The sequence below is a fragment of the Neomonachus schauinslandi genome, chromosome 4 (genome assembly GCF_002201575.2).
Source record: "Neomonachus schauinslandi chromosome 4, ASM220157v2, whole genome shotgun sequence".
In the NCBI taxonomy this organism is placed as follows: Eukaryota; Metazoa; Chordata; class Mammalia; order Carnivora; family Phocidae; genus Neomonachus; species Neomonachus schauinslandi.
Window position 1 is genome coordinate 129402174 of NC_058406.1, and position 24623 is coordinate 129426796.

At 40.9% G+C, this 24623-nt stretch overlaps 1 protein-coding gene across 1 annotated transcript in view; it reads right to left on the bottom strand.

Annotated features, from left to right (window-relative positions):
• Positions 1-10908, bottom strand: part of STAU2 (staufen double-stranded RNA binding protein 2) — a 321925-nt gene extending 311017 nt beyond the window's left edge. The window contains exon 1 of the mRNA XM_044914642.1: positions 10819-10908. The gene's annotated coding sequence lies outside the window, so the exon portion shown is untranslated. The remainder of the gene's footprint in view (positions 1-10818) is intronic.
• Positions 10909-24623: the final 13715 nt, after the last annotated feature.

The window sequence follows — 24623 nt, forward strand, 5'->3', positions numbered from 1 at the left end:
GAGCCCCGCATCAGGCTCCTTGCTCAGCGGGAAACCTGCTTCTCCCTCTCCCCCTGCTTGTGTTCCCTCTCTCGCTGTGTCTCTCTTTGTCAAATAAATAAATAAAATCTTTAAAAAAATAAAATAAAAATATTATTTCACAGCACACGTGCCTTCTTTAAATTTGCTACAGCTTAATGTTAAAATGGGTTTCCTTTCCCTGGGGGTTTAAATTAATCACCAAGGAGAAAGGTCCAAAATATACCAAACTCCTACTTACTACAGTACCCTGGAAACATAGGTTCCCACTAGTTATTTGTCGAATAATGAATGAAAAATATAAAGTAATGATTATAAATACTAGCTCAAAAAATTCTCAAGGGGGTAAAATCCAAAAAATTTGATTTACAAATAAGAAGGAAAAGTTACCAGTAGACACATATAAACAATTCACAAAAAGACAAAACACAAAAGAACAACAAATAGAAGCAAATCGTAGAAAAGCAAATTAAAATATCACTTTTTGTCAGACAGATCGGCAAACATTGAAAATTTGTCAAGAAAGTAAGAAAACAGGCATTCTAATAGATATAATTTTGTATTTTTGGTAGTTATGCATCAAATATCTTTAAAATTTGCATATCCGTTTGACCAGTATTTCCATTTCTAATAATTACTTATAAGAAAATAATGGACAAAGGAACATAGTTATATGTAAAAAAAGAAAAAAAATCACTATGGCACTAACTATAATACAAAATCTATCCAACAGTAAGGGTTTGATTAAACACATTTTAGTAATTCCAAACTATGAATTATTAAATCACTTCAGAATATTATATAATCCCAGTTTTTTTAAAGTAACATATATTCATATAAAAACATACCTGCATAGAAAAAAATCTAGAAGTATACACCCCAAAATGTTAGCAGTGATATCTCTGTAAAAGAATAGTGGAATTATTTGTGATTTTTTTTCTTTTTCCTTATCTCTACTACTTAATTTTTCTACATGAGTAGCACATGGACAACACACATTCTTAGAAGGCAAAAGTAAAAATGAAGAGCACAATTTAAAGGTAGAAGTGCCATTTCTATAATAGAACATGGAACATTCCCATGTTCCCTGATAATAATCATGTCAAGCAGAATTAATATCAAGTAAAACATTTCAATAGCCTTGTTTTTAAGTAGTTCTAGGAACACACATGGAAGAATCTGTTAGTACTATTCAGGCATCTTAAGACAACAAACAAAAAGACCTCTCAAATAAAAATTTAGTACTAATCCAAAAGACAGTGTTGAAAAATCACATAGTAAAAACCTCAACGGCTTTAAGGTTAAGTGTCAGCTTCAATCGCCTTTTCATGCCTTTTCACATTTATCTTGAGATAAATCCCACTCTAATGGGAACGCAGTTACCATGAAAATGATAAAACATCAATCACTCATAAGTTTAAGAATTCAATGCAACTTTAAGTCTGGCTGAAGAGAAAGTCTTCTCTATAACTTCTATTCCAAAATAGATTAATTTTTCTCCTCAGACTTGAAGATCTGGGGGGATAAAACTTAGTCGATAACAAGAGAGAATCCTGCATTGAGTCTCGAAATACATGTGTGTTACAAGTAAAGCATGTATATCTCTAAGCACTGTGTACAATTTCTAGCCAAAGCACAGGTAAAGGCTTGTGACCCTGCAAAATGTTGCCTAAAATTGTTTGTAAGGCCTGATTCAACATGACTGGTAGCACAGACAGTTAAATCTTCATTAGGACTCATCTATAATTTTCAATGATGCTGACTGGCATAAAATCAATGTTCTTTCCACGTGTCTATGGTAGAATATGAAACAAATTATTCTGACTGTATCTGTGTAATTAACAGCAGGTATCCATACATTTAGCATCAACACAAACCTACAACATAGTTTGCAAGTCATGTCTCATAAAGCTCCATCAATGAATCCACTGGGATTTGGCAGCAACTATGATAAAGTACAAAAAGCACTAAGCATAGTACAGCTGTAAGATTCCTTTAAATCTACATTATTAGTAACATCTTTGATGAAAGCAATATTGCACAAGAAAATTTTCTAGTACAAGGAGAAAATCAAAGAACAACTTTGCATAAGAGAGAGATTTTATGTTAATGGCATCTGTGCAAAGCAAGCATATAATACCTAAACTAACAACACAATTATGTGATTATTGTTGAAAAGAATGGAGATCTCCTTGCTTTAGTGACAACCCTAGCACCATCCATCCACTTATTCAGTAAATGTATGAAAAACCATATACAACGAGAACTATTCTAGGACCTGGGGAGATTAAAGAATAAACAAGCAAAGTTGCTACCTTCATGGAGCACATGGTCTAATAAGAACAGAGATGTTAAGCAAACAATTACATATTTGAATATAACTGCAAATGTCAGAATGTCATTAAGGGCAGGTACTATGAGAGCAAATAGTAGGACTGGGAGCCAAGTGAGCCAACCACAAGGGAGAAAGAGAAGCCCAGGCAGAGGTAATCTATGCAAAGCTCCTGCAGCTGGAATGACCTTGCCCAATCCAGGAACTGAAACATTTAGATTGGAAGCATTTAGATTGTTTGCTGGGCCCATGTTAATTCTGAGATGTATAAAGACACCCAAGTTAAGAGATCAGGTTGGTAACTGCTACATGACTCTAGAGCTCAGGAAAGAGATCTAGACTAAGTATGAACTTAGAAACCATTGCTTTAGAGATGGTGTATGATGCACAGGCACTAGAGGGTATTACTTAGGCAAGGTGTACTGAACAGGGTAGGGCCAGGCGTGTATTACTTCCTCAAATAGCACACACACAAGAGTCATTACTTCTTGCCATCAAATTACTTCTCTCTCCATTTACAAAATCTGAAATAAAACAAAGTATTTTCTAATATTATAATACAAAGCCCTATTTGTTCAGAAAGGATAAGATTAAATGTATAAAGTTCTGGGAGAAATGTCAAGACCCAAGGAAAATATTTTTTTTCAGTGAGTCTAAGACATATTGTATGCTAACGTTTATTTAGCAAGGCACTTCCTTCTAACCTTTTCCAGTGCCCTAGAAAAGGAACTTTTTTTAACACACTGATATAACGGCTTCACAAGATTTGTCACTAGAAGTGCTTTCATTCTGCAAAACTGCCACCTACTGAAGCTAGATCACAATTGTAAACATGCTGAATACACCAAGTCCTGGAGGGATGTAACATCAAAAAGACCAGACACACTCGAAAGTTAACAACTTTCAGAACTCTCACTATAATCCTTAAACAACCTGCCCTGCACAGTCTCCTATGATGAATACATAACAGGTAATTGCTCTGTAAAGCAGTGGTCAGGGTTATGGTTATAGAAAAGCTGGGTTAAAATGTTCCACAATGTATGGCCCAAGCACCATATTAAGTAGGACATGCCTTAACACAAACTCACCTGATTTATTTGAAGCATGTTAAAACAATATTGACCAAACTGCTGTATCCCTCACGGCTCCAAAAACTGGAAAATGAAAATGAAGAAATAAAGTTCAACTTAGTTGGTGATCTCAATGATTAGCACTTTAAACACATGTCCTTGATCAAATCAAAATCAAATATAAAATGGAGTAGATCTAGATCAACATAGAACTTTCTATGATGATAAACATGTTTTATATCTGCACTCTCTAATCCAGGAGCCACTAGCCACAAACGGCTACTGAGCACCTGAAATGTGGCTAATGCAACCAAGAAAGTAAATCTTTAAGTTTTTTTAAATTTTCTTTAATGTTAATTTAAATTTAAATAGCCCTATGTGACTAGTGGCTACCATAGGGGACAGTGCAGATCTAGGCTGAAAAATGTCCCGTCTGGTTCTACAACTCTAAGACAATTCTAGCAAAAGTGAAGCTATTAAAAATAATCTAAAGATTTCAGATTAATATTTAATACACGGTCCCCTTTCTCTATAAGGTTGTAAACAGCTTTGTTTCCAAACTCTGTAAGCTAAATTAAGCCTAAAGAAGATGAGACACACACTCCTCTAGGTGATATGGAAGAGTACACACATTACCTAAACGGATTTTTTTGTCTGTTTGTGCTTTTGTTTATCACCACTATAAAAACAGCATGCACAAAAAATTTCACATAAAAATTTTCAGAAAAAGAAATCACTGTCCTGACACCTCCCACTGTTATATTTGGATTTGTTTCCTCCTGGATCAGACCTCCTCGCAATGGTTGTGTTTCTTTCCATGTGGCAAATCTCTTCTACATTTAATTTAAAAATAGATACCAAAGAAGGGCAGAAAACCCAAATCTATAAACAAACAAAGAAATCATGGATTCTTATAATGGTAAAAGTTTACATAAAAAATAAATTATGGCAGGGGCTCAGTCAGTTAAGTGTCTGCCTTTGGCTCAGGTCATGATCTCAGGGTCCTGGGATCGAGTCAGACTCTCTGCTCAGTGGTGAGCCTGCTTCTCCCTCTCCTGCTGCCCCTCCCCCTGCTCATGCTCTCTCTCTCTTGCTCTCTGTATCCCAAATAAAGGAATAAAATCTTTTAAAAAGTAAGTAAATAAATAAAATAAATAATTTATGGGGCGCCTCGCCGGCTCAGTCTGTAGAGCATGCAACTCTTGATCTAGGGGTTGTGAGCTCAAGCCCCACACTGGGTGTAGAGCCTACTAAAAAAAATAATAAGATAAAGAAAAAGAAATTATGTACAGATCCCCCCCCCCCAATTATCTAAAAAGCAACAACACAGTCTTGATAGGCAGCAAAGGAGCTAAATCCAGCCACTTGGGTAGAAACTTTCATGCTATGAAACTTTAATATTAAGCTTTCTCTCAGAAGCAGAGGTTCTTGATACACACACACACACAGATTCACATATATACATGTATGGCTACCATTTTCTCAAGATGACAAACTGGGGTCAATTCAAAATGAATTTGAAAGTTTTCTGTATATACATACATACATTTATATCTCTATATTTTTATATATATCTGTAATAACAGTGGCCTCAGCATCTCTAACAATTTTATATTTTCCGAAAGAATCATATGCTGTAGAAATAGCACAAGGCCTGAGGATCACTTAATTTGTATCTTAGTCCAAGCTCTTCAGGAGATTACCTTTTGAGCCTTGGTAAATTACTTCATGTGTCTTTGAGTTTTCTTTCTTTCTTTTTTTTAAATCTGTAAAAAGCAAACTAAGGTCATTGTGGGAGGCAGCCTCTAACAAACAGAATACAACAGAAATAATGAGATACCACTCACAATACTGGGTTACAAAAAGATCACAACTTCCATCTTGGGTGTTACCTCCTCTCGTTCTCTCACCTGTTTGCTCTGAAGGAAACTAGCTGCCATATTGTGAGCTCCCCTTTGGACAGGCCCAGCTGGCAAAGAACTGAGAGAGGCCTTTGGCCAATAGCCCAAAAGAAAGTGAGGCCTTCAGCCCAATACCCACCAAGCAAATGAATCCTGCCAAGAACTGTATGAATGAGCTTGGAAGCAGATCTTCCCCTAGTCAAACTCTCAGATGAGAACACAGTCCCAGTGAGAGCTTACCTGCAAACTCTAAAAGACCCGAGCCACAAGCACCAGGTAAGCTGCACCCAGATTTCTAACCCACAGAAACTGAGATAATAAATGTTTGTTTTAAGCCCTTACTTTCCAGGGTAGTTTGTTACACAACAATAAATAAGACAATCCCATTCAACTCTAAAATTCTATAATCCTATGGTGCTTTAAGTATTAATTAACATATCCAGGTGGGTCAAAAAAAATCAATTCCCTGTTTAACATGACCAAATGAGTTAAATTAGAGCCTGAAAATGATCAATTATGAAACTTAAACATTTACATTTTATTCAAAAGATGAAATCACTAAAAAGTGTAGGAATAGTCAAATGGTACTAAAATACACTAGCTATAACTAAAAATACAAACCCAACCAATATTCATTCTTTTAACTGAAAAAATTTCATTTGGAAGTTAAAATGTGAATAAACCACTAAAAGCATCTCAGTGACTTAGTGTCCCCTACTTTCTAGAATTTAACATTATTTAGTAAGCACTCACCAAATCGGAGAAATCCTACTTTGTATTATTTAATGTAAGCCTCTAAAAGTAACAAATGCTCATCTATAGACCTGTATGTGTTTCTTCACCATTAGAGTTTTTTGGGTTTAATTCCAATGTAAGTAACATACAGTGTTATACTAGTTTCAGGTGTACAATATAGTGGTTCAACAATTCTATATATTACTCAGTGCTCATGGTAAGTGTTCTCTTAATCCTCTTCACCTATTTCACCCATCCCCCCACTTGTTTTCTACAGTTAAGAGTCTAGTTTTTGGTTCGTCTCTTTTTTTTCTTCCTTTCTTCATTTGTTTTGTTTCTTAAATTCCACACATGAGTGATCATACAGCATTCGTCTTTCTCTGACTGGCATATTTCATTTAGCACTGTATTCTCTAGATCCATCCATGTTGTTGCAAATGGCAAGATTTCATTCATGGCTGAATAATATTCCAGAGTGTGTGTGCGTGTGTGTGTGTGTGTGTGTGTACACAACATCTTCTTTATCCATTCATCTGTCGATGGACCCTTAGGTTGCTTCCATAATTTGACCATTATAAATAACACTGCAATAAATATACAGGTGCTCTTCAACATCAGACTTTGTAACACTAGTGGCTGATTCCAAGAAGTAGGCACAATAAGATATAAGGGTACATTTTTTAAAGTTCTAATCTTCTGATATGCAAAAGGTAATTGTAAGAAGAAATAAAAATAGAAGAATCTATTTGCTTAAAACTGACCATATAATTTTAAGAATTCTGTAAGCCCCTCTTTCACAATTATAAAGATCTGTATAAATTAAAACATGGAACTGTGTTTATAAGAGCACTCTGTGAGGTAACTGGAAAATATTCTGAAGTTACTCCTTTTTTACCAACAAATTTTATTACATTTAATTCAATATAAAATTATAATTCACAACCACATTATGGACAATTCAGAATGCCCAGTGACATGTCTTTAACACTTTCTCCTTTACAGACATGCCTGTTCTACTTTCCTACATTTAAAACAACTTGATAAAATAGCAATAAAATGCAGAGCAGTTTTATACTGCCTATGATATCATAAAATCCACCTCTCCTTCCTCTGTCAAAAAAGTTTCCAGCTACAGTTCATTCCAATTACAACTAAGTACTTTTAGAGAAACCTATTCACATGTCCCAAAAATGCCCTACAGTGATATCCAGTCAGGCACATTAGGACATGCAGTTCCAGATTCCAAGCTACTAAATGAAAACAGGCAGGGCAGTTTACGGAGAGAGGGCACTACCAACTGTAGAAGAGTTGCTGCTCATGAAGAATTGGAAGTCCAACGTGTATCTGAAATGTACTGCTGATATAACTTGCTGCATTTATTATTACATTTTGCCCAGCTGGTAAGTTGAAAGCTGTACAAAATTCAATCTATAAAATCTTCAACAATACTGCTTCATAAAATGGCATTATTAAATTATCTATAAATTTTTATATCAGCACCCATCCCACAATTGACAGGTAATCCTCACTTAAATGTCTTGTTTGACAATATGAAAATCAAAAACATTTACTACCACCATTCTTAGGCTCAAAAATACCATAAAACTAAGTATCAGCTCAAAACTTCTTACTCTAAAAAATTCATGGGGTCCTTAAAAAGCATTAAAAAGTGGATTTTCTAAATTCTCATTTCTTTTTAAAAGTACATACCCCAAAACATTTTTACCTAAGAAAAGCAAAATAATTTAGTATAAATTTTAATATCTCCTAAGAGTCTATGAAAGATTCTAAGTATATAGAAATCTCACCACCAACCAAGAAAAAAAAAAACTTAACATTGATCAGACACTAATGTTATAGACCACATGCTATATTTTGCCATTTTTACAGTAATTCATTTAATCCTAATCACCTTGGGATGTAGGTGTTATCTCCACTTTTCTAGAAGTTGTATTACATCCCCATAGTCCACTGCTACGATTAAAACCTAGTATGGTCTGGTTTGAAGTCCTCATCTCTTTATTATACATTAAATTTATAAAGATTTCACTTCTTAAAATTTTTCCTGTCACAAAGGTCTTGACCTTTGTGACAGGCTCTTACATACAACTTTGGCTCCTATATAGAACTTAAGGCTCCTATACAGAACTTTGCAGATTTATTTAAAATCAAATGATTATACATACATAAATATAAATTATAACTATTATGGATTTTAGACACTCACTTAATATTTTCTTGACTACCTATAAGAGGCACAAGTATATCTACACATAATTTGATCATACTGTGCATGTCTCCAACTATTCTAATTAATATTAACACAATTCAATTTTGCAATATGTAGGTTTTTCTCTCTTTATTATGATCTGTATACACGAATGATGACACCCAGAACTCAAAGTGAATAAAAGGAGAGCATAATAGTGAAGAGGTTAGCTACAAAGAAAAAACCCCAACGTATTGACCAACTATATCTTCCAGAATCTGATCCCAAACAGGAAAAGCACTCAGCCTAACTTTCTATATTGTTTACACACTAAAAAGTTTGATGATCATCTTTGATATTTTTGATATTTTTTGTTAAAAACCAAACCAGCTCACTCTTTCCTAGAACTTCATTCCAGGCAAGCCAAGTAAGCTAAAATATAAACTGTATATGGTTTTCCATGCTGATTAGGAATAAAGAGGCATGATGTAACTTACCCTCAAGTGATCCAGGAAAAAAATATTATGTACATGTGACTGGCAGAGATCTAGTGGTAAGTGGGTAAAATGGTAACAGGTGAATCTGAGTAAAGGTTATAGGAGTATTCTTTGTATTATTCTTATTCTTGCTACTTTTCTATGAGCTTGATATTATTTCCAAATAAAAAGTTAAAACTTAAAAATTATATGCCATTCTATCTGTAGTTAACAATACATATTCTGATTATACAGCAACATTTTTACAAATACAAAGCGGATTTTTGAGGAAAAATTCAGTGATTTGTTAGGAAATATGCACCATATCCTACCAACTAACAATCTCTTAGGAATAAATTTCAAACTACACTGCCATGTAATGAAATGTGGCAATGGTGACTTGAGTTGAAATCACAGCAGGAAAAAAAAAAAACAGCATACACACCACATAGTTTGGTATAAATGCCTCACACGTTTAATACAGGCCTGCTGCAAAATGCAGCAAATCACAATTCAAGTGATATGCGAGATCTCTAGTTTGCAGTAAAATATAGACAAACTAAAAAATTAAACACTTGCCATATTACAAAACAACTGAGATGCAGGATGTCTTGGTTTTGATTGTTTTATTAAGATTTTTTTTTTTTTCCACTGCAGCTCAATTCACAACAGTGTATTTGAATCATCTTAAAAAAGGACTAGGAAAGAAATAACCTCCCGGAGAAATGTTGCAATCTTCTCTCCTACAAGGTTACTATTATCCTGCATTCCCATCCCAATTTTGAATTCAAGTGTTCACCACAGTTTCTTAAAATGTAAGGATGCATCAGAAGAGAAGCAATGCTCGGCAAAAGTTCACCAAAATTGTGAAATCAAACATTAAAAATAAGGGTTTTCAGCTAACAGTAATATACCTTTAAAGGATCATCTCTATCGTTTCTGCAGGAACCACCCACTTTAAAATCCTTTAGTACATTCCCTTAATTGAATGGCCCATCTCTACATCAGTAGTTCTTAACCTTTGGGGGCGGGGGAGGGGGAGTCACGCCGAGTACGGACCCTTTCCCAAGAAAATTATTCACAAATGCAAAATTCTGCACATATTTCCAAGGACTTCCAGAACCCCCGAAGCCATTATCCCCGCCCCCCTCCCTAAGAATCTCAGTTCAGCGTCTCCTCGATTGCCTCTGCAGAACACTCCTCACCACAATGCCCGGCTCTCCCTGGGAGGGACTGGAGGCTCTGCCCTCACACACTGGATTCTGTAACTGATCTTTGTCTCTCCGCCCAACTCCCTTCACCTCGGCAAGGTCACTAACTGCCAACTACCCCTTTAAGCCGAGCCATCACGGTAGTAGTTCCTACGAGCCACAGCAGAACTTGCCTGTCATAGGATATATTTTGTCCCCTCGGCCCCACCTACCTTCCCCATTTCGGCGTGTTACGTCTTCACCACTTGCCCATTATACAGAAATAGCCACCAGCACCACCCCCCGGCGCGCCCCTGGCCCGCCGCTCCTCCCGCGCCCCCAGGGCCATTCCCCGCAGACCCTCCTAGGGCCTCGCTCCATCTCCTCCCCTCCTCTCCACTCCGCAGGGACCCACCCTCGGGCCCTCCCCCTCCCCCCCCCAACGCCGCTTCACCCACCGTTCCCTCTTCGGGCTGTTCCCACCGGGGACCCCAAGATCCCACCTTCCAGCGCCCTCCGTCGGGTGCCTGCCTCCCCCACCCCACCCCCAACCCCGGCATTCCATTTACGCCGGCCTCCTAGCCTTCCTCCCGGCTCCTCCCCTCCGGACACCTGTGTCGTCCCACCCCTCCACACACGCCCCCCCAATTCATTCGCCCTGTCCCCGGCTCCTCGGCACCCCCACAGTCGTCCTCCCCTCCCCCCTCCCGCCAGGAGAGAGCCCGAGGAGGGAGGGAAGGCGCGGGGGAGGGGAGGCCGCTAAGGGGCCGCTCTTCTCGGGGTTCGCCGCGCACAGCGGACCTGCAAGGCTCCCCAGCGCCCTCTGTCTCCTCCGCCAGCGGGGCGGAAGTCGAGGCCTCCCGGACGCCCCCAACGAGGGTATTTACCTTCTTGCCAGGGACACTTTGCAGACGGCTCCAACATTGGCAAGCACTACACAGAACTGACCCCGCTCGGCCGCCGCCGCCGCCGCCGGCTTCCACCCCTCCGGCTCCCCGCCCCCCGCCTCCGCCCGCCTTCCCTGCGCTCCCGCCGCGCCCTCCCGGGCCCGCGCCGCGCGCCCCCGCCTGCGCAGCCGCTCCCGCGCCCCAGTCAGCCTGGAGCGCGCGCGCGCGCTCCCGGGCCTCCGCGGACCCGGGCCGCGCGCCCGGCGCCGGCCCTAGCTCCAATTCTCCTCCCGCCGGCCCGCGGCCGAACGCGGCCATTGTTCGCGGCGCCGCTCCCGCCCCCTGGCGGCCATCCGGCCCCCCGCAGCAGCGGCAGCCGCGAGCGCTGCGGGGCTGGCGCGGGCACAGTGGGCCCCCGGGCGAGGGCCGTTCCTTGAGGCCTAGGGAACGAGGGCGAGAGAGTGCCAAGGGGAGCGCGCCCCGTCCGCAGTCTCCTGGTCCCCGCTCGGCTTCCTGGCCTGGCTCCCCGCCCCCTCGGCTGCAAAGGGTGGGCCTGAGGCAGCCCCTTCCACACCTGCACTCGGCAACTGCCTCCACCGCCCAATTGACCTTCTGTTTTTTCTAGACGCTGCTACGCTCCCGGATTCTCTGCCCGTACCTTCCCCAGGCTCTCTGGCTGCCCCCCTTTGCTCTGCTGGGGACACGCGACCATCCCGCGTCTGCTCCGGCCGCGCTGTGCGATGCACGGTTTAGCGGATCTTGCACCTTTCCAGACTCCGGGAGGAGGAGGGGGGCGGGGGAGGAGAGGAGGGGGTTAGTGCAACTGTCTCGCCCAGAAAACACTAGTGATCAGTAATCACCTGCTCCCCAAGATCGGCAGCGTGGCCAGACTCCAACACCAAAAAAAAAAAAAATCGTACTTGGTCACATTAAAAAGAAATCTTTAGAATCAAAAATGAGGACCATCTTAGAACAGTGCCCTAGATCCTAGATTGTTGAGGCAAGAGTGCCAGAAAACTCGAATTACTTCTTGATTCGTCCTGGTTTTGATGTGGGTTACAGATGTCCAGATGACTTAACCCGGCTAAGCCCAGTGAAATTCAACCCTTCACTTACTAAATGGCACCAAAAATAATTTGACAATAAAGTAAGTCTAGAAATAGAATTATTACTTTTTTTCACAAACTTCCCCATTTGCATTATTATTCCCAGAGTTCCTTCCCAATATCAGTCCCTGCCTGGAAAATGTCTACATCTTCCATTATGCAGATTTAGGGAGGGTCAACATGTTAAGTGTGAGGGAACTGGCAGAGGTGAAGAGGGGAAGGAGCTTAGGAAAGTTTTAAGAGGAAAATGTAGCAGTAGCTACTATCTTACCATATGACAGGCCCAATTTAAAGGGGTTTATATATAATCACATTTAAATACATATTATCATATGTAATCTCTTGAACAAAAGGATAAACAGACTCATTGAATAAATAACATGTCCCTGGTCCCGAAGTTAGCAAGTGGATAACCAGGCTTGCTTATCTAATTCTGGTGCCCTTGGCTTAACCACTAGACTATTACTGTCTCCCCAGTTGTAGACAGAACTATCAGTTTTAGGTGATGACTGAAATCACAGGCTTGGTAGACATTTTCCAGGCAGGGACTGATATTGGGAAGGAACTCTGGGAATAATAATGCAAATGGGGAAGTTTGTGAAAAAAAGTAATAATTCTATTTCTAGACTTACTTTATTGTCAAATTATTTTTGGTGCCATTTAGTAAGTGAAGGGTTGAATTTCACCTTGATTAGTGACTTCTAGCTTCTCAAGCCAAGCATCTAGTCAACATTTAAATACTTTTTTTTTTAAAGATTTTATTTATTTATTTGACAGAGAGAGAGATAGCGAGAGCAGGAACACAAGCAGGGGGAGTGGGAGAGGGAGAAGCAGGCTTCCCGCGGAGCAGGGAGCCCGACGCAGGGCTAGATCCCAGGACCCTGGGATCATTACCTGAGCCGAGGGCAGACGCTTAACGACTGAGCCACCCAGGCGCCCCAAATACTTTTTGAAGGTTTGAATGAATGCATGCCCTTCCTACCAGCCGTTCTCCAGACAAGCCTACCACTTTTGTGTCTTTCCATAGGCTCTTACCCTCTCCCTGGAGTCCATCCCCCAACACCGGATAAAGAAATCATCCTTCAGATAATTCCAAAATCATCTCCTTGAGAGGCATTTTCTGAGTCCTCTGAGCTGGCCAGTGCTGTCTCCTGACTCTCTCTTCTCTGGTGTCGTAGTTATGTTCAACTGTTTTGAGCCCATCTCTCCTCACCAAACAGTGCATCTTCTCCGCTCTGTGTCTCATTTATCTTTGTAGTCCCAGCATCCAACAGCAAGAGGGTGGAAGTAAATGCATTTGGAATAAATGGATGAGTTTATGCTTTTGAAAATGACTCTAGAGTGGTCAGAAATTTCATCCCCTTTGGTTCAGATCATTAAAGTTAATTGAAAACCTTATCTCCACTGTAACTTTTTCTCATAACTGATTCTAAGTCTTTAGTTATCTTCTTGCTAACTAGGGGACCATGGGTATGTTACATTCAAACCCCAAATAGATTGAATTTTTAAAATTCTGTTGAGGAGGAAAAGTTTTCCTTTACCCTTCTAGATTCTTTGGATGGTAAACAGATATAAAACAGATTAACAAGAGAAACACTAACTACATATGCCTATGGGAGCCCCATAAGCCCAAGAGACCCAAGGCCAAGTCAGACAATTGAGGTTTATATGCCATCCTAAGCTAAGAAATGGGATAGGAGCCTGGGGCTTCAAATGGGAGGAGGGTGATTCAGAGGATAATCAGAAGAGCATAAGTTTGGTAATTAGATGTTTGTCCTGCCATACAGATAGTTCAGATATAAGGTATCTCTGGTTATAGCTCTCTCTCTATCTCTATCTATCTCTCTGAGCCAGACCCTGTATCTAAATTCTTTAGCTAAGAGAGAGATAAAGCTTTTCTTGAGTCTGCTGGCTCTTGATAGTCTTCAGCTCAAAAGAATCTGCATGCCAAAGTGGTATATTTGGGGGTCACATATTTTGCTCCCCTTCAAGCCATAATAATCAGAGAGAAATTTGTTGTTAAGGTTGAATCCACTTTCAGTTGTTCAAGGTATATACATATATATATATATATATATGTATATATATATATACACATATACATATATATACATATATATACTTTATATATGAAAATATATACTTTATATATATATGTATATACCTTGAATATATACCATCAGTATATGAAATCACCTGAGTGACACGGAAATCCACACATAAATCTATGACCTTCTGAAGATTTTACTTTAAAATAAAATATTTCAAGAGGAGTTGAAAGTAATGGATATTTAAAGAAGAGTGGTCCTTGGGGTGCCTGGGTGGCTCAGTCAGTTGAACGTTTGCTTTCGGCTCAGGTCATGATCCTGGGGTCCTGGGATCGAGCCCTGTATCGGGCTCCCTGCTCGGTGGGAAGCCTGCTTCTCCCTCTCCCACTCCCCCTGGTTGTGTTCCCTCTCTCGCTGTGTCTCTCTCTGTCAAATAAATAAATAAAATCTTTAAAAAAAATTAAATTAAATTAAAATAAATTAAAGAAGAGTGGTCCTTTAGGCAGCTGATTAAAACAAAGCTACTGATTTATCAATGCATCTTTAGCAGGTACCACTGTAGTCAAATATTCAACCACCAGAAAAGTATACTTTCAAATTCATCTTTGTTAGGTTTGAGCAATTTGAATGGGACAGATTCTGGAATCACAAGCCACAATTTCTCTTCCAACTATGTCCTCTCTTTTCATATATATATTTTTAAAGTTTTGTTTTTGTTTTTGTTTTTGTTTAGCAATCTTTACACCCAACGTAGGGCTCAAACTCACAACCTCAAGGTCAAGAGTCACATGCTCTTCCATGTGAGTCAGCCAGGAGCCCCCTCTCTTTTCTTACATTATTACATCCTTTTCTTAACATCTGTTTCCCTGTAAAATTCATCTGGCCCCAGTTTCTCTCCTTTGTATGCTTATTATCAACATATTTTTATCACTACAGGGTATGTGTTTCTTTCAGTATACCTTCAGCTCCTTGAAGACAAGAACAATGACTTCCTTATCTTTGCTTCTCCAGCATTTAGCAGAAACTACCTATGGTAATCAATAAGTGCATATTGAATGAATGGATTGGTGAATTTGACAAACATTTACAGAGAACCTACTATATGCCAAGTACTATTTATGGCCCAGGGACATAGAACAATGAAAAAAATCTGCAAAATCTTTCTCCTCCTTACAGAGGAACTTACAGAGGAATGAATGAATAAATGCATGAAATAAACATTTCCAAATCCTTTACCTCTAGTAGAAAAGCATTCTGGAAATTCCCAGTGTATTTGTGTGTTCACAAATAAATTGATTTTTTGGAACTCAATATTTTTTCCATAATAATGATGACAAAATAGCTATTAGTAATGAAGGATAGTTGGAAGAAAGGCAGGCAGGGACAAGGGGTCCTGCCCGAAGAGGAAACCACCCTTTACAGGATTTTACACCACCCTGGAAGGAGCCCTCCACCCTTTCCCACATGATAGGTAGGTGACAAAAACCTGATTGGGTGATAGGTGCGCGGAGGATTAATCAGAAAAAAGCCCACCAACAAGCCCATAAAAACCCCTAGACTTAGAAACTCCAGTGGCAACCCTCTCGGGTCCTCTCCCCCTTCCTCAAGAGCTTTGTACTATCGCTCAATAAACTTTGTTTTGCTGCCCACCACTCTTCATCAGGTCTACCTCTTCATTCTTTGAAGTGGCATGACCAAGAATCATGGGCACCAAATGAAAAGAAATCCTGCAACATTAGGATATCAGTTGTCTAAAACACTGTACTAAAAAAAAGAGTAGAAATAAATTATGTTATAAATATAATCATTAAGAGTGAGGAAATAAATTTTATTTTAAAAAGTATACAGAGGTCCTTCTAAGTCTCATGAAACAAAATGTCCAACAAATATTTTTTAATAAATAGGGAACGAATTATGCTTATATTGACTTTTCTTTTTCCTTTATATCTATCATCTTCTCTCTAAAAATCTGTTTTTTCTTGAATATATCTATATTTTCCACCATGCAAGAAATTAGAGTTACCTATGTTCTCTCTGATATTTTTATTCTAATTTATTTATTAGACATTTAATGGCAGTAAGTCTTGATTTCAAACTTACTTAGCCAAAATACAAGATGAGATAGCTTTGCAATCTGCTTTTTCATCTCAATCTGTGTTTTATCATCTGTAAATTGGGTTCTTTTATTGAATATGTACTTGTACTACATTTATCTACAGTACAATGCACTCATAGAAAGAATTCTTCTGTTCATAGGTATTTTCCTTCTAGCCTGGGTTCTTCCTCTGCCTTTTGAATGGCATGTTCCATTTTCATATTATTATTATTATTACTATTATTACTACTTTTGCTGCAATGATTCACCTAATTTTTTTTAAAGATTTCATTTATTTGTTTGAGAGAGAGAGAAAGAGCAAGTGAGGGAGCACAATCAGGGGGAGCGTCAGAGGGAGAGGGAGAAGCAGGCTTCCCGCTGAGCAGGGAGCCCGATGCGGGGCTTGATCCCAGGACTCTGAGATCATGACCTGAGCCAAGGGCAGATGATCAACCAACTAAGCCACGCAGGCATCCCTGAACATGATTTATTTTTTTTCATTTTGCTCATGCCTAACCTAGGAGGCTCTCTCCAGATCCACTATTAGTTTATTGTTGCCCAGTAGAACGTCTGGGGAATAAAATTCTGTTTTGTTTCATTCATTTCATTTGTTTTTGGGGATGAGAGAGTGTGATGTTGTGATATAATACAAAATATTTTTTTTTATTTTTTTTATTTTTTTTTTAAGATTTTATTTATTTATTTGAGAGAGAGAGCACATGAGAGGGGGAAGGGTCAGAGGGAGAAGCAGACTCCCTGCTGAGCAGGGAGCCCGATGTGGGACTCGATCCCGGGACTCCAGGATCATGACCTGAGCTGAAGGCAGTGGCTCAACCAACTGAGCCACCCAGGCGCCCCAAAATATTTATTTTTGTATTTGTTCAGGGTTTGTGGCATGATGCTCCTAAAATCCTTGTAATATCCCTAAGTGATAAGAATGATAGGAGCATCTTTTGCTATAATATTTGGGTTTTGTTTCCAGCTCCTGGGAATAGCTGCAGAGTATTAAAGGTGAAAGGAGTACCTTTTGCTTTCATAAAAAGTCCCTTTTTAACCACACCTGAGTTTATGTTAATGAGGTGACTTTTGGAAAGCCCCTAAGGATAGAGGTTGCTAAGAGAAGCAACCACACCTCAGAGGGTTGTAACTTCTGGCCCCACCTTTTGACCTCCAGGGATGGAGGAGAGATCACTAATGGCCAATGATGTAATCACTCGTGCCTACATAATGAAACCTCCATAAAAAACTGAGGAAGAGATCTTCAAGGTTGCAGACACGTCAAGGTGCTGGGGTGGGGGGAGGCATCCACTGCCTGGGGAGGACAGGGAAGCTTCATGCCCTGTCCCACATTCCTTGTCCTATGCACCTCTTCACTTTGGCTGTATCTGAGATGTATGTTTTCATAATAAACTTGTAGTCTAGTAAGTAAATGTTTTCCTGTGAGTCACTGTAGCAAATTATTGAGCCTGAGGAAAGGGTGTGAGAACCCTAAATTTCTACTCAGTCAGAAGCACTGGTGAAAATCTGGACTTTGAATTGACATGTGAAGTAGGGGGACTGACAGTCTTGTGGGGCTGAGTTCTTAAACTGTGGGGTCTGCACTAAGCCCATACTATTCAAGTCAGAATTGCTTGATGTGGAAAATCCATACAACTGGTGTCATCTGTTGATGTGAGTAGTAGAATAAAGAAAAACTATGTTTTTCCCATTTAGTTGGTGTCCAGAGAATCAGAGAATTGGTTGGTGGTGCAGGAAAACATTCCAGAGAAAGAATCTATAATTTGGCTTTATTCCACCAGATTTACCCTAACTTTCTGATACTTTTCTTTAAACCACATATAGCTAACAAAGGCTAGAACTGTGCCTTCTTCATAATTATTTAAATTTCTTTACAATGGAAATAAATGTGTAACATCTCTGAGCAAGAGGTGTGTGGGGGGGGAGAATGGCAGGTGTTGTTTCTTAAATAAGTTCAATGACTTCTTCAAACACTTTTTAATTGTGACTATTTTGAAAAGCATCATCTTAGCAATCACCTCTCCATCTTTCCTTATTGTACCCCCCCCCACCCCCCGGCCACTTTTCAAAAGACTTCATTATGCATAGGACATTCTTTCCCTTTCCATTTGTAAAGGAAGAAAAATAAAACTAAACATTCCAGTTATTTATACCTTCTCATTCTTTCCTCTCTTTGGTATTTGTCAATGACATTCTGCACTAGTAATATATTGCAGTGCAATAAACCATCCCAAAATTTAGTGGTTTAAAACAACAGTAATTTATTTAGTTCAAGCAGTTTGGGCAAGGCTAAATAGCTGGTCCCTGCTCCATGCAGAATTAGCTAGAGCAACTAATAGGCTGAGCTGTATAAGGGTGTGCTTACTCACATCTGTGGTTGATGCTGCTGTCATCTGGGACCATCAGCCAGAACACCTACCTATGGCCTCTCTCTAGCTGCTTGGCTTCCTCCCAGTGTAGTGGCTGGGTTCTAAGAAACAGGAAGTCAAAGACATCAGTTGGTTTGTTTTTTTTTAAAGTAAGCTCTATGCCCAACATGGGCTTGAATTTATGACCCTGAGATCAAGAGTTGCATGCTCTACCGACCGAGCCAGCTAGGTGCCTCAAAGACAACAGATTTTTAAGGGCTGGGCTCACAAGCTGGAACAGATACGCTGTCAATTCTCAGATTCAAGGGGTGGAAACTTGCCCTCATCTCTCCATGGAAGGCATGTCGAGGAATTTCAAAGTCAGATTTAAAACTCCACACCTTCCCTCAAACATATCACCTTATCTTTTCACTGTATTGTTTCTGTGTTAAAATAAAATAAAGGTGACATTGAACATTTCCTTCCGTGGATACCTGGGTCCACACGAATCATGGCAGCTGACTCACACATGTAACATTTTCCTTGCCCACTGAAGGCAGTTGCACACCTGAATTACGGAGATCACAAAAACCAGGTTCAAGAGGAAGAGGGTTTCATATACTTTTCTAGTCTACTCTCCTCCCCAGGTCAAGGGGAGGCTTTGGGCAGAAGAGATGAAGGGGTAAGTTGGAAGCAGAAAGAAACACCCAGGCATTCATGTGCAGTTGTAACATCTAATCATGCTGTGTTTCTGGGACATGGCGCTGTTGGAAGTGGGCCATGTTGCCAGTGAGGAGGTGAGAAGTAACCTAGGGAGGGACCAAAGAAGGCAGCCACACAAGGTCCTGCTGACTGGCATCACCCCAAGCAAGGGTGGTTCCTTTTTCTCCCAGCCATAGCAGCCCAGCATCACCTGCGGGCTCCAGCCATTTGCTCATTTACTCATTCAACATACATGCCCGTGACAGGGTCGAGACCATGTTATCCCAAGATAGAACGCATTGGCATATGGAATATTTAAGCTGAAGAAATGTGAGAAATAGCATGTGTAGGATTGACTTTTTGATCTTCCCCTGAAACAGGAAATAAAACCCTCATATGAGAGGTGTCCTCCCTACACCCAGAGAAAAGGAGCATTCTTGTCACCAAAGTTGAAGGGACACAGAGAGGAATCTGCGTGAACAGGCCTTGCTAGGTTTTCGCCAGTTTACTACACTTACCTCATAACCTTTGTCTCATCATCGTGCCACAACTCTTCATCAAACCTAGCATAACAGCACGCAGGCTTAATCGTTTCTTCAGGTCTTCATTTCTTTAGGAAGGATCCTGCATTATGTAAGACTTCTATTAAATATATATGTATGTTCTTCTCTTATTAATCTGTCTTTTGCTACAGGGGTGCCAGTCGCAAACTTGGAAAGGTAAAGGAAAAAGATTTTTTCCCTCCTCTAGGAGGCCAAGTGACCGTGAAACATACCAGTGTAATAAGAAATTGTCTAGTGCTTCTCTGTATCTTTGTCTGCTCCATGAGCCCAAATTGCTATTCTGTTACTCTCTCCATACTGCCCACTGCCTTCCAACATACACACACACACACACACACACACTGATACACCACTTCTCTCCAGCACCTGCCGGCCTGGATGCCTAAGTACCCACCTGGTCACCCCTCAGGATATCTTCTCCCAAGGGCTGTCCCAGATGTTGGTGGAAAATAAACCACTACAACCTCAAAGCTTGGCTGTTGACCCTCTCTTCTCCTTTCCTCCTCTACCCCAGCTTTGACCTCTAACCCTTACTGAGTTTGAATTGAGCTTACCACCCCTGCTCAGAGCTGTTCCAAACTTTTGCGAACCTGCACCTAATTCCCGAGTTTGCTTGCAGCTGCACTGTGAAGCGGACCCTTGATTTTTCTGAAAGTCACACTCACAGGACCACCACGAGGCTAAGCAGTGTGGAAGGTAAAGGAGACAAGATCTCTTTACAGAATCCTGCTTAAACACTCTGATCTTGCACACCTAGGTGGGTCAGTCGGTTGAGCTACCAACTCTTGATTTTGGCTCAGGTTATGATCTCAGGGTCCTGGGATTGAGCCCCACATGTGGCTCCATGCTCAATGGGAGTCTGGAGATTCTCTCTCCCTCTCCCCCTGCCTCTCCCCGCCCCCACTACCCCTCCCTGTCCATCTGCATGCTTGCTTGCACTCTCAAATTAGAAAAGAAAAGAAAAGAAAAGACCCTGATCTTCATAATCCTAACAACGCCTACATTTCTGCATTGTCTCAACCTACTTGTAGCCCTCCAGGCAGGGCTTCCCCGATATGGTTGGTACACAGTGCATGAGGCTCCCAGGACAAGGACTCTAGGAAACTTCTCTCCATCCCCTGACCATTTTACCCACTTTTGTGTATAAGTCTTTGGGTTCTCAGTGAGGGAGTCAAGCAGAGGAACCCTGGCCCTTTTGTCAATCTTTATCTTGACTGATATGCCTCACTATCCACCCCCCCCCCCCCCCGCCCCCGGGGCCGTGGCTGCAAGTCCAATTTCTCATTGTAATCTTTGCTTTCACACTTTTAAAAAAATTGCTCCAGGGGCGCCTGGGTGGCTCAGTCGTTAAGCGTCTGCCTTCGGCTCAGGTCATGATCCCGGGGTCCTGGGGTCGAGCCCCGCATCGGGCTCCCTGCTCCATGGGAAGCCTGCTTCTCCCTCTCCTGCTCCCCCTGCTTGTGTTCCCTCTCTCGCTGTGTCTCTCTCTGTCAAATAAATAAATAAAATCTTTAAAAACAAAATTTTAAAAATAAAAATAAAAATAATTAAAAAATTGCTCCAAACTGGGGTAAATGGAGCTGACTTGTTTGGGGCCCTTAAATGTTGGGAGAGCAGTAGGGGTCTCATTGGCCTGTTCAACCTTTTAGTAATAGTGCAGTAGTAAGATCTGTGTTTTAAGCCTATCAGTATCAGTTTTATTAACCCATGTTTAAATAAACATCTAATGATGTTCACCTTGCTGGGATGAGTCCTATGACTGTTCTCTCTCTCTTTTTTTTTTAACTAATTTATTTTTTTTTAGTAATTTTTTTTTTTTAGTAATTGCTACACCCAACATGGGGCTCGAACTCACGACCCTGAGATCAAGAGTCTCATGCTCTTCCGACTGAGCCAGCCAGGCACTCTGACTGTCCTCTTTTGTCTTTTTTTCACCCCATCAATGTTTCTTTCCTTTATTCACCTTATTTCTTAATAACCATTTTAAAATCTTCATTTTCCTAAAACCAGTCATTGACTCTTCCCTCAGCCTCTCCCATTCTCTTGTTAATTAATGTAATGTTTTTATAAGCATCTGTAAGACCCATGAGGAGAAGCTAAGACAGCAGATTCCACGAGGCTTCTAGACGGTTGCTCAGTTATTCAGCACTAATGTTATATGGGGTGCCCCTACAAAACGGGGTCCCTCAGCCGCAGCACTTACCATGACTTGGATAATGGGCACATTCAGTAGGTGAGTATCCTGATTATCATGAAGCCAGTCCCACATGGCCTGTATATGAAATGCATCAGCGGCTTCATCTGTGGTGTTGCACTTGCATTTAGAGAGAGAGAGTTGGGTAGTCTCCCTTCTCAGGCTCAACGGATCTCATGGTGGCTGTTATCCAGTCCCCGAGGCTGGCTGTTCCCTCAGGAACAAGTGTCTGGATCCTGGGCCATCTGTGATTGTTCAGTAGTAGCGGGTCCCCTCTGAACCCAAACGTGCTCTTCCATCTACAACATCCAAAACCAAAGGCACTCCCCCTAAATCACTCTGGAAATCCATTTTCATAAAGGTTCTTCAAGAAGCTGACGATACTCACCCACAAAATGGCACTCTGCCACGCTGCACTCCCTGCTTTCGGTAGTTTCTGGGTTTTGTCCCCCCTCTAATGTGGACTGTCTTGCTGGGGGCCCGAGGTCTTAGAGGTACTGTCTGTTGCGCCTGCACTGTTTTTCCCTTTGAGGGGGGCTTTGAAGCTGGAGGCCTAAGCTCAGATCAAACAGAAATCTGAGCCTGGTCTAGCGTCAAAGTTTGACCCAGGGCTCTCTTTTAACTCCATTTTAGTGATTATGGGTAACAGTAACCAAGGGATTGTGTATTTTACCTTTTGCTCATTGGTGTGCATTTTCTTCTGCTTCCAGTAAACCACCTCCCAGGGAGTTGTAGCCATCTCTAAATTCCACTGGCAACTTTTACCTTCAGTAAATGATTGTAGCACAGATGCTACTCCATCCATCAGGGACCATGTGGCCGCCCAGCAATCAGAGGTTCCTCATCCCCGAAACTTTCATCCTTTCTCTTCCCAGACTACAAGTTGGCTGGCCCCACACAGTGTCAGGGGGGCAGAACGGCACCAGAAGATTTCTTAATACACTGGCAGGCCTTGCTGTCACTTATAGGTGTAGGATCTTTTTCCTCTACCTTCTGGACATTCCAAGGATCTTAGAAGCTCTTCTGTCAGGGAAGACTAGATATTAGAACAAAAAAAATGCTCCTATTTCCCCCCATCACACAGGAAATTACAAGGGTGTTAGGAGCTCTGTGTCAGGAACTGGAGGCAGAGACCAAATATGTATTTCTTATTATGTCACAAGTGCTTGTAAGGGAATTTTTTGTTAGCCCTCTGGGCGGACACAGTTCCATAGCACAAGTGTTATTGATTAGAAATCATCTTTATGCCAAGGAAAAGGGAGTGAGCAGAAGATGCACTGGATTTCCAGCTCCACTAGGCCCGCCGCTGGGGCTTTTGTGTAGGGCAGCCCCAAACAGTGAGCACATGGTCTCTGGGCAGTGGGGCTGGTCAATTTCCTTACACTAGTTGGTGGCTTCCTTAATACCCTAAAGTCGGAAATGATCTAACCCCTCCCACCCACTCCCACGCTAGTGCCATTTTCTACTTCCATTCAGGGAGTGTCTGTCTCCTTATAGACTAAAGGAATGAAAACACTCATCACTAGATCCTATAAGGTCACAGTTTCCCCGGCATTCCTTTCAGCAGCAGGTTTAATGAATACTGTCAGAATTACCCTCGGATCGTCTAAATGCAGCATACAAAGTCAGAACCAGTCTAAAACACGGTTAACGATATCAAGTATGGAAACTTTCGACCTATAAATTCCCAAATTCCAGACCATAAATAGGACTGATCCAGAATATCATGAACAGTAATTCCATGGAATCATTTCAATAGACATTAATAGCTGTTACGTGAGGAAAGGATTCTTTAAGTATGTCTAAGAAGCTGTGAGTTCAATAAAGTTCTCAGAGCCTTTCTTCTAGCAGTAGAGACGGTGTCTCCAAGAAGGGATAGGACATGCTCTGTTTCCCAAATTCATATGACCACAGGAACTTATTGGCAAGGAGCACATCCATGGAGCAGATTTTGAAAAACATTAAGGCACAAGGACTTAGATACAGAGGGACTCTGCCTGTAGATGGAGCCAAAGGCTCCAATTCCCCTCTAGGTTAAAAGATTTCTGGTATAATAAGAAAGGTCATGTACATTGCTAATTTCCCTCTATATCTTTAATCATTAATTGATCTTTTTTTTAACTGATCATTTTTTTAAGCATCAACTTAATTTTTTTTAAGATTTTATTTTTAAGTAATCTCTACACCCAACGTGGGGCTCGAACTCACAAAACTGAAATCAAAAATCAAACGCTCCACCAACTGAGCCAGCCAGGTGCCCCTACATTCTTAATTCTAAGATCTCAAACGTTCTCTTGAAAAGATCATTGATGGCCCAATGTCTAAAAAGATAGTTTTCAATGTTTTCAAACTGGGCTAGCAAACTAGGGCCTGTGGGTCAAAATGGCCTGCTGCCTGTTTTTGTTAAGTGATGTTTAAAAAAAAAAATACAGTCATGCCCTTTCATTTACATATTGCCAAATGCCTGCTTTTATGCATCTGCAGAGTTAAGTAGTTGCAATAGAGACTGTAAGCACCCCCACCCCGCCCCCGCCCCGGCCCAAACGGAAAACATTTTATATCTGGCTCTTTATAGAAAAAGTTTGCCTGTCCCTACTCAAAAGAAAAAATGAAAGGTAGTGTTAATTCAGTACTCAATACATGTGTCTCTTTTCCAAATCATATTTCAATGAATTTAGCTAATTTAAGCTTGAAATAATGCAATTAATTATATTTTTCCTTTTAACCATCT